Source organism: Sinohyriopsis cumingii, chromosome 18, assembly GCF_028554795.1.
Source record: "Sinohyriopsis cumingii isolate HCF-2022 chromosome 18, ASM2855479v2, whole genome shotgun sequence".
Classification (NCBI taxonomy): domain Eukaryota; kingdom Metazoa; phylum Mollusca; class Bivalvia; order Unionida; family Unionidae; genus Sinohyriopsis; species Sinohyriopsis cumingii.
Window position 1 is genome coordinate 5,002,072 of NC_142978.1, and position 20,429 is coordinate 5,022,500.

The following is a 20,429-nucleotide window of genomic DNA, read 5'->3' on the forward strand; positions in this document are numbered from 1 at the left end:
TCCTACAGCAACAGCAACAGCAACAAGAAGAGGTAAGAAAAAAACAACAGCAACAACAGCAAGAAGAAGTAGCAGCAAAGAAACAAGAGGGTGAAAATCAAACGACTACGGTACTGTTGGACATTTTGGCGGAGTTAAGAAGTCTGAAACAAATGTATCAGACTTCTTTATCACGACCGAAGAGAATACGACCTTCACGAGCTAAACACGCCAACCCTGTGACTAAGCCTGTCCTACCACCCTTAGTGATTTCAAACCAATCATCAGAAGTAGGCCTTGGCCGTGGCAAAGGCTTAAGGCAGTTAAAGTTGATTGGTTAAACTCACTCCTACACCATAAAGAAAAAAGGCCCTTTTCAGGGCCACCCACATTTCTCGAAAAGAAATACAATTTCAATTTGCCAATAACTCAAAAATAAACCCCACCCATTTTACCCTTATAGTACGTGTCTGTGTATGAGTGCTTGAGTGTAGCTTCTTATTTTAAAATCAAAACTCAAAGACACTTACCTTATATCATTCATGTATTCTTTTATCCATTTTTTACAATCCAATTCACAATTCACCACAGAACACTTTAAAAAGTTCGTACACTTCTTCTTTCTCATTATTTAGTCTCTCTGTTTTTTGAATTTCTTCACCGTTTTTTCCTCATTTTCTTCCCTTCTTCTTTTCTTCTCCTGTTTCTTTGCCTCTTTTAAATAGAATTGCCTTCTTTCTTCCTCTTCTTCCTCTGAAGAATCCCTCTCTTCTTCCGAAGAATCCCTCTCTTCTTCTGAAGAATCCTTCTTTTCTTCTGACTCCTCTTGTTTCTTTTTTGGGCAATCTGGAGACCAATGTCCTTTTTCTTTACAATAATAACAGGTATCTTGACTTTTGTCTTTTTTAGCCCCTTTTTTTTTTTCTTTTTTGACGGTCTGGACACTCTGAAGACCAATGCCCTTTCTTCTGACAGATATAGCAAGTATCTTGACTTTTATCTCGAAAGGAAGGAGAGTAGTCCGTCGGCTGGTCTGAAGAGAATTTTCTAATGACCCCTCGCAAAGCTCTGACGAAACGTTCCATCTGGGTAGTCTCTTCCATCGTTGTGCTCGGCTTGAGAGTGAAATGAATAGTGAAAGGACAAGACACACACCCTTTTTATATACGCTGGTTTGCCAAGACTATAAATTAGTCTATGGTGTTTAAACTTGAGTCATTTGACGTTTTGCACTCAAGATGAAACGATCCTATTCATTCGAGAAGAAAGAAGAAGAAGAAGAAAGTAAGAGGCAGAAACGTGATCTATCGCCTCGTACCAGGGCTGAAATCTTGGCACAAATTCATGCCAGTGATTTTGAAGAGGACATGAGTGAACCAGAATCCGAACCCTCTAAACCAAGTTCACCACCCTTAGTCAACCCTGAAAAGTACTATTCCATTCGAGAGACGGAAAAGCGCTCCTCTAGAAAATTTAGAACCACGGCTTACACCTACACGGTGAAGTTTAAAGATTTCAAGTCCGACGTACCCTTGGAGAAAGCAGAAGGGTTTATCACCGAGATGTGGGATTCTTTGCTCACCGCACTCAAGCGACAACGTCAAGCCAAAGAAGACGATCGCTTGACACTATCCATAGATCACGACGGTTTGAAATCCCCTGTTTGGATCGAGTTTAGCAGACCCGCAGAACTGACCCCTTCCAAAGTCATGGACAAGATACAACACGTACAACAATCTAATGACCAGTTTGACATCACCGATGGTAAAGCCACACTGAAAATGGCCCACGTCTCTCCTCCTCAAGGGACAGGACGCAAAAAGATGTTATTGGTGGACGACCTTCGCAACACCAAAAAGAGTCTCGTCCGAATTAACAACCCTCAAGACCAGATGTGTTTAGCCAGGGCCATCGTGGTGGGACGAACCTATGCCAACAAGAACGACACGGTAGAATGGAAAAGAACCTGGAACACTATTCAACAATCCGACCGAGCCAAACAACGAAACGAAGCAGAACTCCTGTTGCAACAAGCTGGCCTGTCCAAAAACACACCCTGTGGCATTCCTGAGATGCAAAAATTGCAAGATGCCCTAGCTCCACGCTACACCTTGAAAGTGCACCCTCAAGAAATGCGCGGGTCTCTGTTGTTTCGAGGCCAAGACTTTAAGGACGGAAAATACATTCATGTTTATCATCACGATGACCATTTCGATACCATTACCAGTATCACCGGATTCCTGGGATACAGATATTACTGTGAGAAATGTGACTATGGTTATAATAATCGAGAGCAACACAAGCATTGTGGATGGAAATGCCCAGGATGTTTGGCCTCTCCACCCTGTCTGAGCGAAGAACCAGTGCCTTGTTCGACTTGTCTGCGCACGTTTGTCAGCCCTACCTGTTACCAACAACATTTGAAAACACAAGGTTCACAGAAGAAATGTGCTTGTCAACTCCTGAGATTGTGCCCTACGTGTAGACAAGGCATACGTAGCAACAATGCCAAGGCACACGTATGTCGAGGAAAGAAAAAATGTCACATTTGTCACCACATCGTGGACTTGGAACACCAATGCTACGTGCAAAAATACCAACCCCCACCAGAGAAAGAGGACGGTCACAAGAAGAAAGTCAATTTCATCTTTTTCGATTTCGAATGCATGCAAGAGACTGGCATTCACATTCCTAATTTCTGCGTGGCTCATCGAGCGTGCGAGAAGTGCATTCAAGAACCTATCTTCAGTCATTGCCCTCACTGCAGCAAGATTCCCGGAGGGCGTGAAAAAATCTTTCGGGGACCAAACACGTTAGCCGATTTTGCCCAATGGGTCTTAGACCCCATCGACAAGACGTGGAGCCAAGAGGACATCGAACGTTACGGAGATTGTCATCGTCATGCCACAGTGATGGCTCACAATTTCTCCGGATACGATGGACAGTTTCTTTTGAGGTACTATACGGAACAAGGCACCGAACGTCCTAAAGTCACTTTGAACGGAGCCAAAATCATTTTCATGCAAGTGGGACAAATACAGTTTAAAGATTCGATGAGTTACATGGCCATGCCTTTGAGCCGAATGCCTAAAACGTTTGGAATGACAGAAATGGCTAAAGGGTACTTTCCACACTTTTTCAATACGGAAGCCAATCAACATGCTGTTCTACCCTATTTGCCTGAGGCTCACTATTACGACCCCGACAACATGCGTACCGAACAACGAGAAGCTTTCTACGCTTGGTACCAAGCTCACGCCTCGGACCCTTTCGACTTTCAGGAAGAAATGCTAAAGTATTGTCGTTCCGACGTGGACATTTTACGGCGTTGCTGTGGAAAATTTCGAGAACTGTTCATGGAACACGGAGGGGTCGATCCTTTGAAAGAAGCTTGCACCATTGCCAAAGCGTGTTCCTTAGTGTACCGCCAACGATTCATGCCTGAAAACACCGTGGCTGTCATCAGTCCTCAAACGACCCACTATATCAAGCGTCAATACTCGGTCAAAGCCCTACGTTGGTTACATTACTTGTGCGACAAGGAAGACAAATGGATTCAGCATGCCCGCAACGGAGGAGGCGAAAAGACCATCGGAACGTATTCGGTAGATGGCTGGGACTTAGAAAACCCCAAGATCGTGTACGAGTTTAACGGTTGCTTATTTCACGGATGTCCCGTCTGCTACCCTGACCGTGATACTAAAAATCAGTTTTTACAACGGACCATGGAAGACCTGTACCAGGACACTTGTCAGCGACGCCTAAAGCTAGAACAGCAAGGATACCAAGTGGTGGAAATGTGGGAACATGAGTACGATCACCGTTTGAAAACCGATCCCGAGTTTAAACGCCTCGTGGAAAGTTACCAGTTCATGGACCCGCTGAACCCGAGGGATAGTTTGTACGGAGGAAGGACCCATGCCACCTGTTTGCTGTACCAAGCCGACGAAGAGAAAGGAGAAGAAATCAAATACTTGGACGTGTGTTCGCTGTATCCCTACGTGTGCAAATATTGTCGCTTTCCTGTAGGGCACCCGCAATTGTTCACGGAACACATCGACCTGAAAAACATTCGACAATACGAAGGCTTGATCAAGTGTAAAGTTTTGCCTCCCACGAACCTATACCATCCCGTCTTACCTCACCATTGTCAAGGCAAACTGATGTTTCCCTTGTGCCGTACTTGTGCCGAAACTGTTCAACCAGGACCAACCTTGCCATCACAGCCAGGAAGAACGTGCCTTGACGGGAACCTGGGTCAGCGTGGAATTGTTCAAAGCTCTGGACATGGGATACCAACTGTTAGAAGCGTACGAAATTTGCCACTTTCCCAAGACACAACAGTACCACAAGGGTGACCCTGCTCAGAAAGGCATTTTCGCCGACTACGTGGATGCCTTTTTGAAACTGAAACAAGAAGCCAGCGGCTATCCTTCCTGGTGTCACACTCCCGAAGACCAAATACAATTCAAAGAGAAATACTACGTACAAGAAGGCATCTCTTTAGACCACATCGAAAAAAACGAAGGCAGGCGATCGTTTGCCAAAGTGATGTTAAATTGCTTGTGGGGTAAAATGGCACAACGACCGTGTTTATCCAAGATGGAATATTTGACAGAACCTTCCCGCTACTTCCAGATGATTCACGACAAAACCAAATACATGAAACACGTGGACGTCGTTCGAGAGGATTTGATCTTGGTCAATTACGAAGAAGATCTGGACTTTGTACAAGACGACCCTTTTGGAAATGTCATCATTGCGGCTTACGTGACAGCTCATGCTCGCTTAAAATTGTACGAAGTTTTAGAACTGTTAGAAGAACGCGTCCTGTACTTTGACACGGACAGTTGCATTTACATCCATCACCCGAGTCAACAGCACCCTGACATCGAAGGAGACCGTTTAGGAGCCTGGACAGACGAGCATCCCGACGACAAGATTCTAAGTTTCGTCAGTGGTGGTCCCAAAAATTACGGCTACGAATACCGGGACAAACAAGGAGAAGTGCACACGACGTGCAAAGTGAAAGGACTGACTCTGAATCATCGTACCAGTCGAGTGGTCAACTTTGGGGTATTGAAAGAAGCCTTGCAATCGGGAGAGGATGGAAACTTTAAAGTGACCACCTATCAACCGAACAAGATTGTACGTTTACCCACTCACCACATCGTCAGTCGACCCTTGGAAACAGTCTATCAAATTGTATACCAGAAGCGAGTGCGACTTCCCAATCACTTCACCTTACCGTACGGTCACGTCGGTATTGGTCTGTATATAAAAAGGAACCCTAGGCAAGATCGATAGTTCATTGTTCATTGAAGTAACTTACCATGTCGTTGACGAAGAAGAAACCAGATTGGTTAGGAGTCAAATGTTGGACATCACCGAGACCAGGGTTTTGAGGCTTGGACACAAGAGGTGGCCTAGTATGCACGAGAGTTATTCAAGGAAAAAAGTTACTTTTCAACCTGTGTTAGTGACGGTGCCAGAAGAACCCGTCACCCAGGACAGGACTGTCGTGGACAGGCCTGAAAGACCCTTTCGGGAGGACACTTGTGTGACCTTACCCCTACTATAGAACTGGTTAGAACTTTACCCAAAACATGTTGTACAGACACTTGTGTTTATTCCACGTTCATGGTTATCATGTGCCTTTTATTCTTGTACTTAAGCCTTTGGCTTTTATGTATTTTTTGTCTTTCGTATTCATGTTTGAAAAAAACATTCAATAAGCGTGTTCTGAAAAAGTATATAAACTCTTGTCTTGTTTGTTTTTCGTGTCACAAGTGACATTTCTCACACCATGGCTACCTCTGCTGTCTCTGCTCCCTCTTCCTCTACTGTCAAAGTCATCGACGAACACTTAGATCGTGCCAGTTGGGAGGCTTTGTATCTTCGCCATCCCTTTAACATGCTCATTGCTGGACCTAGCGGTTCAGGCAAAACCGAATTCGTCAAACGTTTGATCGAACATAAACATCATTTGATCGATCGACCCCCTCAACGAATCGTGTGGTGTTACAAAGAGTGGCAATCGGCGTACAGCCTCTTGCGAGAAAGTCAAGGCGATTCCATCGTGTTTGTGGAAGGCATTCCTAAAGAAGACGACGGCATCGTCTCTGACTCCCGTCTAACCCATTTGGTCATTTTCGACGACATGTTAGGAGAAGACGAAGAAGAAATTAAACTGTGGTTCACGCGCAAAGGGCATCACCGTAATGCCAGTGTCGTTTACATCACCCAAAATTTGTTTCAACAAAGTAAAGCCCATCGCACCATCAGTCTCAATGCGCATTACGTGGTCTTGTTTAAAAGCCCTCGAGATAAATCGCAAGTGCAAGTCTTAACCAAACAGTTAGGAACGCCTTGGCTGACTCAGGCGTACGACGATGCCACTCAAACTCCACACGCCTATTTACTCGTCGATTTGAAACCTACGACCCCCGAGGATTTGCGATTTCGTACCCACTTGTTTCACCACTGGTGCCAAGACGGAGGGCCTGTCCTGTACACGTCTCCGTCCTCGACTTCATTTCACTCCCCATAAAAAAATCTATAAAAACCTCAGACCCTTTTTCGTCTGTCTCACTCCAGTACGAACATGACGTCCCTTCAGCCGCATCTTCCCGTCAAATTGATTCGTGCCTTGTATGGTATCAGTCGAGAAAAAGATCCACAAACACGAGCTCGTGTCTTAGAAGCTAGTCTCAAAGAAGTCTTACGATGGTTCACGGTGACGGCACGTCAATTACTCCAAGGAATCATTCAGATTCCTCATCAAACCAAACGCTTTTTCGATCGAAACAAAGTCGCTTTGGTCCAACTGGCCGATCCCCGCATCGACACTCAAACCAAAAAACAAATCATTTTGAAACCTGGAGGGAGCGGTACTCTAGGAGGGGTCATCATTCGTTCACTCTTAAGATGGGATCCTAATGCCCCCAAAGTTATACCCAAGACAAAAGTCCAACGAAACCACAAGAAGAAAAAGACCAGGTCCCCAAGGAGAACTTCTCCAGTGGCACGACCCTCCTCTGACCAGACACCACCACCACCACCCCGGAAAAAGAAAAGAAGCCCCCAGAAAAAGAAAAGTCCACAGAAAACTAGTCGCAAGAGAGGCACTTCGGCCAGGACGCAACCTTACACTCGCAAACCACGACCTGCCACGGCGGTGACTGCGTCTCCGGCAGCCTCACGTTTGTCCACTTCTCCGTAATGACACCCAGAACTGAAGAGTACTTGGAGACGTTGATCACACCAAGAACTTCTCCGTTGATGACCCCCAAAAGAACTTCCCCAGTGGCAGGACCTTCCAATTTAGTGGCAGTGGCTGCTGCTCACAAAGTACCTTCTCCCAAAATCAAAGTTCAAGAAAGATCGGGCATGTTACAAAGTTTACTGGATTTGTCCAAGCAAGAACTGGCTCGATTTAGTCCGTTACGTACCCCTGCACGACGTGTCATGCCTGTCCTCAAACTGATACGACGTAAAGACAATCAGTGGCGACGCGTTCCAGTATAAAAAAGGCCTGTGACCAAGTCGGGTATCAGTGTTTTTTGGTGCTCCTGAAGACTCAAAGATGTCACCCTCCAGAAAACCCCAAGGAAAGAAAAGGAAAGGACTGCCACCACGTTTAGCCAAACATGTTATCTGTCCTGTCCAAAGCTTCTCCACCCCTACGAAAAAAACTCATTCAAACAGCCTCCAAAGAGGTCATCGATACCGTGTGCGAATGTTGTTTGAACGTTTTGAAAGGCACGATCCCTTTGTCCAAACACCAGAAATAATGCTTAGGCAAACATCGTCACGTTCTTCGCCAAATGGTTCAAAAGAAAATTCCCATTCGTCAAAAAAAGAAGATGTTAGTGCAACGTGGAGGTATTTTACCTCTCTTGTTAGGCCCCATACTGAAAGGAGTCTTGGGAACCATGTTGGGAGGACTGGTGGGAGCAAGATAAAAAGGCCTCGGAAGTTCCAAGATCTCAGAATCGACCCCTGACAACCCCATGGAAGGACGAAAACTAGCTTTAGTGCCTTACAAACGATGGATGGAATACCATCGGTGGCAAGAACAACACACCCCGCATTTACCTCCCAATCCCCATTTGAGCGAGATGTCCCAGTTACAACACGAATTGCAGTCCTTGATGGATCGCCAAGATTTGTCCGAAACAGAAAAATCGCAAAAGTACGGTCAACTCTTGCAACGACTGCAACTCTTTCACCAGAAAGCTTTAGACGAAACAGCTCTACCCACTCTGAAAGATTTTAAGACCTTGATGAAAAGTCCAGCACCATCACCAGTACCAGTACCAGTACCAGTACCCCCAGTACCCGTGACCAAGACAGAAAAAGGAGAAGAAGAGGAAGGGTTTCAAACTCCACAAGAAAAAGTACGCAAGTTAACAACACCAGCTACCTCCAGAATTGGATGGATTAAAAAGATGATGGCCACCCCTTCATCCTCACAAGAGAAAAAGAAAGTGAAGACAGAAGTGAAGACAGAAGTGAAACAAGAACCGATATCCCCCGCTCAGACATCCTTCTCCTCTTCGACACCTATTGCTGGCCGCACACGCAAAGCATTGCAATCCAAGAAAATACCCAAAGAGAAAAAAAGTGGCATCCTCCAAGAGTGGGTGTCTTATTAACACACCAACCAACACAAAAAAATGGAAAAAGTCTTAGCCAGCATTTACTACGATCCCTCGCATCCTGCAGGTTACGCAGGAGTTCAAAAATTGTATCGTGCTGCCAAAACGCGACTGAAAAGTCTCCGTTTACCTCAAGTGCAACGATGGTTACAAGAACAAGCTACCTACACTTTACACAAACCCATTCGACGTAAGTTTGCCAGAAGTCGCACCCGAGTGGAAGGCATCGATCATCAATGGCAAGCCGATTTAGCCGATGTCTCTCATTTGGCCAGCTACAATCGTGGCTACAAATATTTGTTTTGTGTCATCGACGTCTTTTCCAAATTTGCCTGGGTCGTGCCCTTGACTTCCAAATCGAGCAGCGAGTTAGTGCGAGCCCTGCAACGAGTGTTGAAACAAAGCGGTCGTCACCCTCTTCGATGGCAAACGGACAAAGGCACCGAATTTCTGAACCAAGCTTTCCAAAAAGAATTAAAGAAACGTGACATTCATTTTTTTACCACCGAGAATCCCGAAACCAAAGCCAGCATCGTGGAACGTTTTCAACGCACTTTGAAAGAACGCATGTGGAAATATTTTACGCATCACCACACTCTGAAGTACATCGACATCTTACCGCACCTGGTGCAAGCGTACAACCAATCTTACCATCGAAGCATCGGACGTGCCCCGCAAGACGTGACTCCCGACAACGAAGTGCTGGTGTTTGAGCGTCTGTTTGGTACGTCCCCGACGAGGGCTGTCCCCGAGAAAAGTGGAATGTTGGCCGTAGGAGATTGGGTGCGCATTGGCAAAACCAAACGCACTTTCGACAAAGGTTACTTACCTAACTGGACGACTGAATTGTTTCGCGTCACTGGACGAGTGCATGGCAGTCATCCTGCCGTCTATAAATTGGAAGACATGAACGGAGAAGTGCTCAAAGGAACGTTTTATTTGCCCGAGTTACAACGTGTCACCAAAAAAGAAGACGACGTGTACGACATCGAAAGCATTCTCGAACGCAGAACCCGTAAAGTGGGCAAAGGACGTGTCAAAGAAGTCAAAGTACGTTGGAAAGGATATCCACCCAGTTTTGATTCTTGGATCGACGCTTCGCAAGTCATCGACTATAAAAAGAAGTGACCATCATGCCCTTTCACACAGCAGACGCAGCTACGTCGACCACTCCTCCTTCACCCAGTTCTTCTGTGCAAGATTTACAAAAACAACCCTTGTGGGTGTGGTGTGGAGAACGTGTGCCTAAAACGCAAATCGTCTTTTTCTGCCAAATCTTCGTGGTGTATTGTGTCATCGGGGCAGCCATCGCCAATTTGAGTTTGCAACAAGGAGACAAACAATTGTGGACCATTTTATTGAGCAGTTGCATCGGTTACCTGCTTCCTAATCCCTCCCTGAAATTCACCTCGAACGGGAACCACGGGAACCTTGTGTCCAGTGCCAGTGCCAGTCACCACTCCAACCACAACCAGAACCCCATTTTGGGCAGAGACATTCCTCTGACGTCCACTAACCCCTCGGACAGCCACAGAACTCTGGAATTATGAGTCACTAAAACCAATTTTACTTAACCTTACCCAGTGACAGTTCCATGGAGGTGTTTCCCAAGAACACGTTGTGCTGTTACACGGCCAAATTACCTCAAGCCATCCCCTTAGATCACGAAGCCCATTGGGAAGTGGCTTTAGTAGAAATGATTCACCCGACCCAAGTCCTCAATGTCCTTCCCAATCAAAATTTTTTTGATGTGGAAGTTCATGACGAACAATTGCAACAGTGGATGAATAGCAATGTCAAATATGACAAGAAAACCCGTACACAAAAGTACACCACCTATCACTTGTTCATTTCCCCAGGCTATTATTTTAGTGGTCAACATTTGGTCAGCACCATAGCCTCCCGGTTTAATGCCGTGTTTCTGAAAGCTTTGGAGCATGTTAACAAAAGTGTCACCATGGAGTACCACAAAACAGCTCGTCGCTTCGTGATGAAATTTGAACGGAGTAAAATCCTGTCCATTTTATTTTGTCCTGAATTGTATGACATGTTGGGCGGAGACATGAACCTGAGAATGAGCATGATGAAGAAAAGCGAATTGCCCATCGTTTACGACAACGAGTCTTTTAGCAAGTTATTTCGTGCCCCGGTAGAATTGAACCAAGGACTGAATTTGATGTTTGTGTACTCCGATGTGGTGGAGTATAACGTGGTGGGACACACCTCCGTACCGTTACTGCGTGTCATTCCTTTCAAAGTGGATTCTGCCACGAACACTGACGAGGAAGGTGGAAACACTTACCACGTCCACCGCGAATTTGTACATCCTCACTATTTGCCTCTCAGTAAGTCGTATTTGGACACGGTCAACATTACTATAAAAGGAGATTTGGGACAAAATATTCCATTCACCAAAGGAAAAGTCACGGTGAAACTCCATTTTCGAAAACGGTTTTCTCACGATTCGTAAGTCATGTATCCAGTGTACCGAGGGGTTGCTCGACAGCGAGGACACGGTTTAGGAGATATGTTAAAATCGGCCTTTCGTTCGGTGGCCCCGGTGTTGAAACCGATGGTGACACGCGGATTGCACGCCTTGAAAGATGCGGCACTGACGCAAGGCAAAGAATTTCTCCAAAATGTCATCATCGACAAACAAAACCCTAAAGAAGCCTTCATGAGGGCAGGCAAAAATGTCTTGCTGCAAACGGGCAAAGACATTTTGGATCACCGAGAAACACCTATAAATGCCCTGCACGCTACCGAGTCAGGCATTCAGCAAGGACAAGGCAGAAAGAGACGACGAAGAAAACACCCTTTCACCAGACTTCAAGCTAGAAAGGCCAAGAAAAGAAGAACCGTTCGAGACTTAGACGTTTTCGATTATTGAGAAAAGAGACAAAAAAATGATGCACCGAGAATCTTGCGCTTGTTCCAAGACGGAACTGGATCTGTTTGCCATGCCCCCCACGATGATGACGATGCAAGAATCCCAGTGGGTGGAATTTCACCCCGTCTCCTCATTGACCGATTCCGCTCCCATCGAGTTTGAAATCAAAGGACAGCCCGAAGATTACATCGATCTGAATAGCAGTTACTTGTACCTGAAAGTCAAAATTCTAGATAAGACTGGAGGTGCTATAGACGATGAAGCAGTAGCTCCCGTCAACAATTTCATGCATTCCTTGTTCAGTGGAGTGGACTTGTACTTGAATAACAAACTGGTCAGTAGCAGCATGGATACTTACCCTTATCGTGCCTACCTGGAAAATCTCTTGACGTACGGAATAGATGCCAAGAACACTCATCTCAATGCCTGTGTGGTATGGGAAGCTGACGAACCTACCAAGTTTGAAATATTGGAAACTGATGAAAAGAAAGACAACAATGATGGATTTCTAGAACGAAGAAAGAGAATCACGGGAGCCGACACAAGTTTAGAACTGATGGATCGTTTGCATTTGGACATGTGGTTGCAAGAAAAGTATTTGCTGAACGGGGTGGATGTCCGCCTGAGACTGAATCGTAGCAGTGCCGCTTTCCATTTGATGGCTGATAGTGACGGTTACAAAACCAAAATCCTAGAAGCCAGACTCTACGTACGCCGTGTGGAAGTGTTACCTAAAGTGGGAAACGACATCAGTCAGACGTTGAGCAGAACGACCGCCAAGTATCCCATACGACGCGTGGAAGTGAAAACCTTCACCATTCCCAAGGGACAGCGATCCATGATCGAAGATCATCTGTTCCAAGGACAGTTACCCAAACGTTTGATCGTTGGTATCGTCGAGAATACAGCCTTCAACGGAGCTGCCGAAAAAAATCCTTTCTACTTTCAACACTTTGGCGTGTCCAAAATCGAAGTCAGTCGCGATGGCAAGACCTTGTGTACCCGACCTTTCGAACCTGACTTTACCAAGAAGAATTACTTGAGATCGTACTTGTCCCTGTACGAAGCCACCGGACAGTTAGGAACCAATACCAGTCACGGTATTACGTACGATGATTATGACGGAGGCTACGCTTTGTGGGCTTTCGATTTCACTCCAGACCAAGGCAGCGACGAGGGACATTTCCACGCTATAAAATCCGGCCAGATTCGTGTGGAAATTCAGTTTAAAGACCGAGACCCTGATGAAACGGTGAACGTCATCCTGTATGCAGAATTCGATAATACCATAGAAATCAACAGTTTGAGAGAAGTCATCCTAGATTACTAGAAACCATGGAAGACTGTTATCCCTCTTTACCTAGTGGAGAAACTTTTAGTGTTGGATTATTGTTAAAAAATGATAGAGTTGTTGTTGTTTAGTGTTAAGTGATTTTTGAATAAAAAATGTTGTGTTTTGAAAAAATTGTTTGATGTTATATTGTTGGATTATTGTTAAAAATGTTAGAGTTGTTGTTTAGTGTTAAGTGATTTTTGAATAAAAAATGTTGTGTTTTGAAAAAAAAATGCCTTTGTCTTTTGTTTAGCTATAAGAATGTTGGATTGATGCTCTTTCATTTCTTACTATCCCTCCCATAACACTCACTGAACGTTGCGGCTCGAAAACCGTGTGGGGATGTTTTCCTTCACGTCCGCGCTTTGACTTTAAGAACCGGGGTTGTTTCCAGTCTAACCATCCATTGTCGACTCATCCTCCTAAGAAGATGTGCTCCAAACTAGCTAAGCTCAACGAAGCCTACGTGAATTTGCATAGGGTCAGACACAGTCTGATACCGAAGCCAGAAGAAATAGAGAATGTGAGAATGTTAAAAGTCACTGAAGACCTGATAGAAGAGCTCTTCAGAGAAGAAATGAACAGGGAAAAAGAAGAATGGACAGAGAAGTACAGACTTCAGAGACAGCAGCAGCAACAACAACAAGAGCAGCAGCAGCAACCTGAAGCTGACCGAGGCTTTGTCGATTGTCGTATCGACACCAAAGAGTTCTTCTTCTCTTTCCGAAGAAGCAGACCTATCGCCAGAAAGTCTATCCTCAGAGGACATCGCATTCTTAGAAACTAAAAAGAATGCCATAGCAAACAAAAAAAAAACAGCCCTTTTCAGGGCTACCCAAATACTCTAGAAAAGAAATAACGATCGATTTGCCAATGTGTGTAGGTAGAGTAGTGTGAAAATAAACACTAACTCTTTTTAAAAAATGTGAGGGTATGTGTTTGTGAGTTTGTGTGTTTGTAAGTGATCAAGTACGTTGGTGTGGATAGTAGATTAAAATGATGTCTTTATTTGGTGTTTGAGGTGTAGATTTAGGGGTTAGATTGGATTGCTTTGAGTATGTGGATAGTCAATTGAAGTGATTTATAAAATATTTTAAAATAGTGATGGGTAGAATAAAAAAGTGAGTGAGTGTTTCTTTTAGGTCCGCGCGTTGTTGTTTTTTGGTTATGATCTAGGTAAGATCAATTTTATGTTTTTAGGGGGATGTTTTCCATCACGTCCGCGCTTTCACTATAAATTGAAACTCGCTGGGCAGTCTAGCTACCCTTGTTGATTGATCAACACAAGAATGAATAGCAGAATAAGCAAACTTCTTGAACTCCAGATACATCTGGAATATGTCAGGCGCCTGTTAAATGAACTGACCGCGGAGGCTATAGCAGAAGAGGAAAGAATGAAGAACGAAGAGGAGGAGAGAAGACAGAGGGAAGAGGAGGAAAAGAAACTGGAAGAGAGGATGTCGTACAATATTCCCGAGACAGAGGATTGGGGTGTTGAAGCGAATCATCCTCCCTCTGCGCTCCCCAGAAGAAAGGTGAAAGGAGACTGGGGAAGAAGATGCGTGTGTGGCGCCAGGCCAGGAAAGTGCAACCATTAGATAGGTGCATCTGGAGTTCAAAAAAACAGCCCTTTTAAGGGCTACCCAATACTCTAGAAAAGAAATAACTATCGATTTGCCAATGTGTAGGTAGAGTAGTGTGAATATAAACACTAACTCTTTTTTAAGATAGTGTGAGGGTATGTGTTTGTGTGTTGGTGCTTGTAAGAGCTAAGGTATGTTTGTGTGAATAGTAGATTATGGGTTTCTTTATTGTTTCTTAGCGTAGGTGGAGAGTATAGTTAGGGTTCTGTAAGCGCTCACGTACGATTGTGTGGATAGTAGATTATGGATTTTGTTTATTGTTTCTTAGCGTATGTGAAGAGTATAGTTAGGGTTCTGTAAGCGCTCACGTACGATTGTGTGGATATTAGATTATGGATTTGTTTATTGTTTCTTAGCGTATGTGAAGAGTATAGTTAGGGTTCTGTAAGCGCTCACGTACGATTGTGTGGATATTAGATTATGGATTTGTTTATTGTTCTTAGCGTATGTGGAGAGTATAGTTTGGGTTTTGTAACCGCTCACGTACGATTGTGTGGATAGTAGATTATGGATTTTGTTTATTGTTTCTTAGCGTATGTGGAGAGTATAGTTAGGGTTTTGTAAGCGCTCACGTAAGATTGTGTGGATAGTAGATTATGGATTTTGTTTTAATGATTTGCGTGTGTAAATAGTAGATTTGGGGTTTGTTTATTGTTGCTTCACTTATGTGGATAGTATATTATATGAAATGAGAAAAGTAGGGATGTTTTCTTTCACGTCTGCACGATGTTAGGTCATGATCTAGGTAATATCAATTTTATGTTTTAGGGGGATGTTTTCCTTCACGTCCGCGCTTTTCGTATAAGAACCCACAGTATTCGTCGTTCAAACCATTCTACGGAATAAGATACAAGGAAGATGGTAGCTGTAACAGAATTGTTTAACCAGTTGAAAGACATTTGGTACTGGATGGTGGATGGAGGTTATGCAGTGGAAAGGATTGAACGAGAATGGAAGTATGAAGTAACCAGGTAGTTTGTAAGAAGGCAAGTGACAAACCTAAAATTAGCCATGGATCTGGTGGCAGAGATGATAGAAGAAGAAGTAAAAAGACTAAGAGGCTTTACAGATCCAGAGTATGTAAAGATTGGTCACTTAAAGGAAGCCATGGATAATGTGATAGAAGTCAGGTGCTTTTTGGAAGACGTAATGGAATGGACAGAGTGGTCCTTTGTCAAAAAAGGCCTAGACCAGCTTAAGAAATCGGAACAACTTATGAGAAAAGTAATGGACGAAGAAGTGAAAAAGATCAAAGACAAGTGGAATAAAGAACGAAAGGAGAAAGAAAACTTAAAGAAAAAAGAGGCCTTTGACAAACTCAACAACAATTGGATCAAGATACAAGAGAAATTCAGAGCTATGGGTCACCCAGACTGGTTACCAGAAAAAGAAAAAAGGAAGAACAAAGGAATTTTGGGAAAGATTAGGTGGTGGATGAGAAAATGGAGAAAATAGAAGAAGAAGCAGAAGAAAGCCAAAGGCCCTTTTCAGGGCCAGCCATATTTCTCGAAAAGAGATAGCCTTTCCATTGCCTACCCCTTTTTTTAAATTTAAATTTAAATTTAAATTTAAAAAAAAAAAATCCCATATTCAATTCTCCTTGTCCCTAGACAAACCCAAACTCAATTCCCATGTTAATTTCCCCTTGTCGCTAGACAGACCCACACTATAGTTCCATGTCAAATTCCCTTTGTCGCTAGAGTGACCCACGATTTTTCGCCATGTTAAATTTCCCTTGACGCTAATCTGACCCACGATTTTTCTCCATGTTAATTTTCCCTTGACGCTAGAGTTGCCCAAGGGGTCTTGTAATGCTAATTCCCCTTGACGGTAAAGTGGCCCACTTTACTACTGTCAGTTCATTGTTAGTCACAGAGCAAAACTTTGCATTTAGTAGAATTACGGTTAATATTACAATTGTCAGCTAACGAAAGTCACTTTGATCTTGTTTTTACCCTTCAGTGTTTCACTGTATATTTTATTGTCGAGCCCATGTTAGTGGGAAGCGAGACTTAGCATTCACCTTTCCGACGGCGGAATCTGCTTTGTCAACTTTTAATATTTCGTTACAATTTTTAATTTGCACAGAGTTACTAAACTACTTCGATGCTGTACATCATGCGTGGTACGAATAATTACGAATATAAGACAATTCATTATATAGCATGCTCAATTGCCCATTTTACAGTGGGTTCTGATCACGGAAAATTTGCGTTTAGGTCTTTGTTAGTCGTTTCATTTGCTACTATTTCCTAAACTCCTTGATAGATTTCCACCATACTTGGCATTCAACATACTTTATTCTGCGAAAAGTTTGCTGACCCCTATGACCATGAAGAAAACGTTACAGTTGTATAAAGTTTACATTAAGGTTTTGCTTAAAGTGTTTTTATTTGTTTAAAGCTGCTAAGCACCTTGATGGCTTTGTTCATACTTATAATGAACCATTATGAAGCTAACACACTATTTTTGTTGACATTCATACTTTCCTGTTTAATGTTAGTGCCATTAACACAGTCATTGAAACTCTGTCTTCAGATTTTTATTAAAGTTCTTTTTTTTAAAAATTGTTTATATTTCTTAAACATATAGATGAGTATTCTTCATACTCGAGACGAATCATTGTCAAGCTAAGACCATTCTGAGACACGCACTCTCGCACCTTTAATCTTTGGGTCACGTTCGTATAGACTATTTGCGTTAAGGTTTTGGTTCAAGTTTTTGTAATTTGCTTATATTTCCTTAACATCTATATGGATTTTGTTCATATATTCGATGAATCATTATGAAGGTAATAATTATGAAGGTAAGACGAATAATTTAGGCAACATGCGCACCAAGTCTTTTGAACTTGAGGCCAAGGTCACACGTTTTTTTGAATGTGATGATTTTGGGTTCAACATGTAGGCTCTAGTTTACTTTATTTTAGATCAGGTTCTGAAGAATTATACATATCAAATGCACCCTACATAGTGTTTTTATATATATATATATATATATATATATATATATATATATATATATATATATATATATATATATATCTGTCTCACTTAAAATAATATTTCTTTGTTTATTGGTACTGACTGTTCTTCTCAGCGTATGTGTACTCGGTGGAGAGCATTCTGACATAAGGATTTATCGTTCCAAATCACATATGACACATTGGATTTTTGACATTTTCATGTTAGCTGTTTCCTTTGCAGATTGCTAATTTTACAACAACGACGATGACGACGACGACAACAACAGCAACAACAATAATAATAATAATAATAATAATAATAATAATAATAATAATAATAATAACTCTAATAACAAAAGAACGAAAAGGTCCCCTTTTGATTGTGAAATACATATTTAAAGTACCTTTTTAGCAGGATATCTACCATGCCCTTATTAGATCCAGAGGCATGTACTTCTGAGTAACACACGTTGTTTTTTTTGTGTGCTAAAAGTGTGCAACAAAGTGTACTTGCTACAAGCATGACAGAAATTTTAACCGGATACCTTTTTTTAACATTATGGTACTATTAGGGCAGACTTTTTTAGTACAAGTAATACGATTTAAATTTTCTCTAAATTGTAGCAAAAGTAATTTTTGAATAAATTATATTAAAAGTAATTTTCTATTAAAATATATTAAAATTAAATCCATTTATTTCGGTATTACAATTATATGCTATTTAATAAAGATTGCACCCTTCTGAGCAAAGGCAAAACTCTCTATACAGTTCCGTTGTATCATAAGTCAGCAAAAAAATTAATAAAATAATAAAAAAAATAAAAAAAAAAATAAAATAAAAAAATGAATAAATTAGATACAATCGTAAGTTGTGAAATGGACGAACAAAACAAATTCCAAGGATTCCTTCTAGAAGGATAAATGATATGATCTAGCAAACGTACATAGACCCAGACGAAAACGCAAGAACTAGACCTATCTCCATATTTGGCCATGTCCTAAGAAACTGGTCAGAAACTAAAAGAGGCTTGTGTCATTACAGGTAAGATTATCGTCTATGTACAATTTTTCATATAGTATAAATATAGTATAAGGATTTTTAGTGCTAATATGTTAATCAAACATCAGCACGTTGCAACATTGGATTATTTTAATATTTCTTTACTATTCTTTAATATAATGTATTGGAAAGTTTAATTGTTTGAAGAACTTATATATATTTACTTGTAATTATATTATTGATTAAAGTATAAAAAAACGACTTTCGTTACTAACTTCATACTCAGTAATAGTCAATTTAGAAATAAACTACTCTTTAAATAATATAGTTTAATATGTTGGCATTTTAGATTAAAATCAGTAAAATATATTTCTACTAAATGATTGCGGTATTAGTCTGAAATACTGAATTTTAGATTCTTTAGCTATCGTGAATTTATTCGATATTTAATTATCTGTATCATATCCTAAAAGGCAGAAATTATACAAATGTATGATGTTGGTAAGTGAATGAATATCGTAGTTTTATATGTATCTCTTATATCTGTAATTTAAGTATATATAGATTGATATTGGGATGTAATTTTATACTTTGAGTATTTCAATAAAATTAGTCCTTTCGTCGGAATCTCGAAGAGGCTTGTATCGTTACAGAATCCCGTACCTTCGCATCGCCATATTCCCCATATGTTGCCACATCTACGCCGTCAAAGTAACACATCTTTCAAAAGAGCTTGAACTTTTTCTTCTTCTTTTTTTCTCTCTCTATCCGGTCATGGTAAGCCGCATTACTAAGAGTTTATGAGATAAACAGCCTCGTAAAAATATAATTAGATCATGACAAAATCTAATTATACGCTGGGAACTACTGAATCTAACTTCAGAATATATAAAATCACGTTTATGTCCATAATTGTCATGAACATTCATCATTATCCATGAATTATTCATCATTATCCATGAATTATTCATCATTTTCCGTCGACATGAGACCTTGTAACATGTGGCAAGGAACATTGGCATCTTTAGAGATGAACTGAGGATTTACAACTTCTTAAGCGACAAGAAGATAGTAATGATTGTCGACTGTACCCGCCCCATGGCATACTATGTTTCCAAGACGTCCATGGAACTTTTTCAGTGTTTCTCCACAACGGGTTTTAATCAGAGATAATAGCAAACTGTCCGATGAATATTAATCGGATAAATGTCAAAATTTTCGAGAAAAGGCTGAAACCGGGCTTTAATCCTTTGCATATATATATATATATATATATATATATATATATATATATATATATATATATATATATATATATATATATATATATGAGAGTGAGAGTTTTTCAGGAGATACGTAGATATTGTGAACTCTACTTGACAATCTAATTGTAAAAACATTTATCGGCTAAGATTAAAGGAGCATATTGTTTTATCAATGGTACATACAGCAGGAGAACACGAACTTTTAAGAGAATATCAAATTAGTTTTGATGAACATCATATCCTGCGGATACACCAGGAATTAACTTATCAAGCAAATTACTAATGCCAATATAGGCCGTGGCCATTTTTAAAAAAATCAGGTTATTTCGTTTGATTTCCAATATAACTATACTACTTTCTATTCGCGCACCTCATCAATCAGATTTTCATTATTGCTAGCATATGAAATTACCATCTGAATGACTTATAAAACCACTTATACCGCACCGCTGACCTAAAAGGTTAGAGCGTCTGCCCCGAATGCTGGAGGTCGCGGGTTTGAATCCAGACCGAGTCATATCAAAGACTTATACAAATAGTACTAGCAGCTGCCTCGCTTGGCGCTGTGCATTAAGGGGTTCGTGTTAGGACTGGTCAGCCTGTTGTCAGGATAAAATGTGACTGGGTAGGACATGATGATACATGTCTGCGGCACGATGCCCCAGTGCTAGACATCACTATAAACTGCCACACT

At 41.6% G+C, this 20,429-nt stretch overlaps 1 long non-coding RNA gene across 1 annotated transcript in view; it reads right to left on the reverse strand.

The window, feature by feature from the left end:
* LOC149775996 (uncharacterized) overlaps positions 1 to 20,429 on the reverse strand; it is a 35,499-nt gene that overhangs the window by 14,210 nt on the left and 860 nt on the right. The window contains exon 1 of the long non-coding RNA XR_016416062.1: positions 19,134 to 20,429. This exon is cut by the window's right edge and continues 860 nt beyond it. This is a non-coding gene — a long non-coding RNA (uncharacterized LOC149775996). The remainder of the gene's footprint in view (positions 1 to 19,133) is intronic.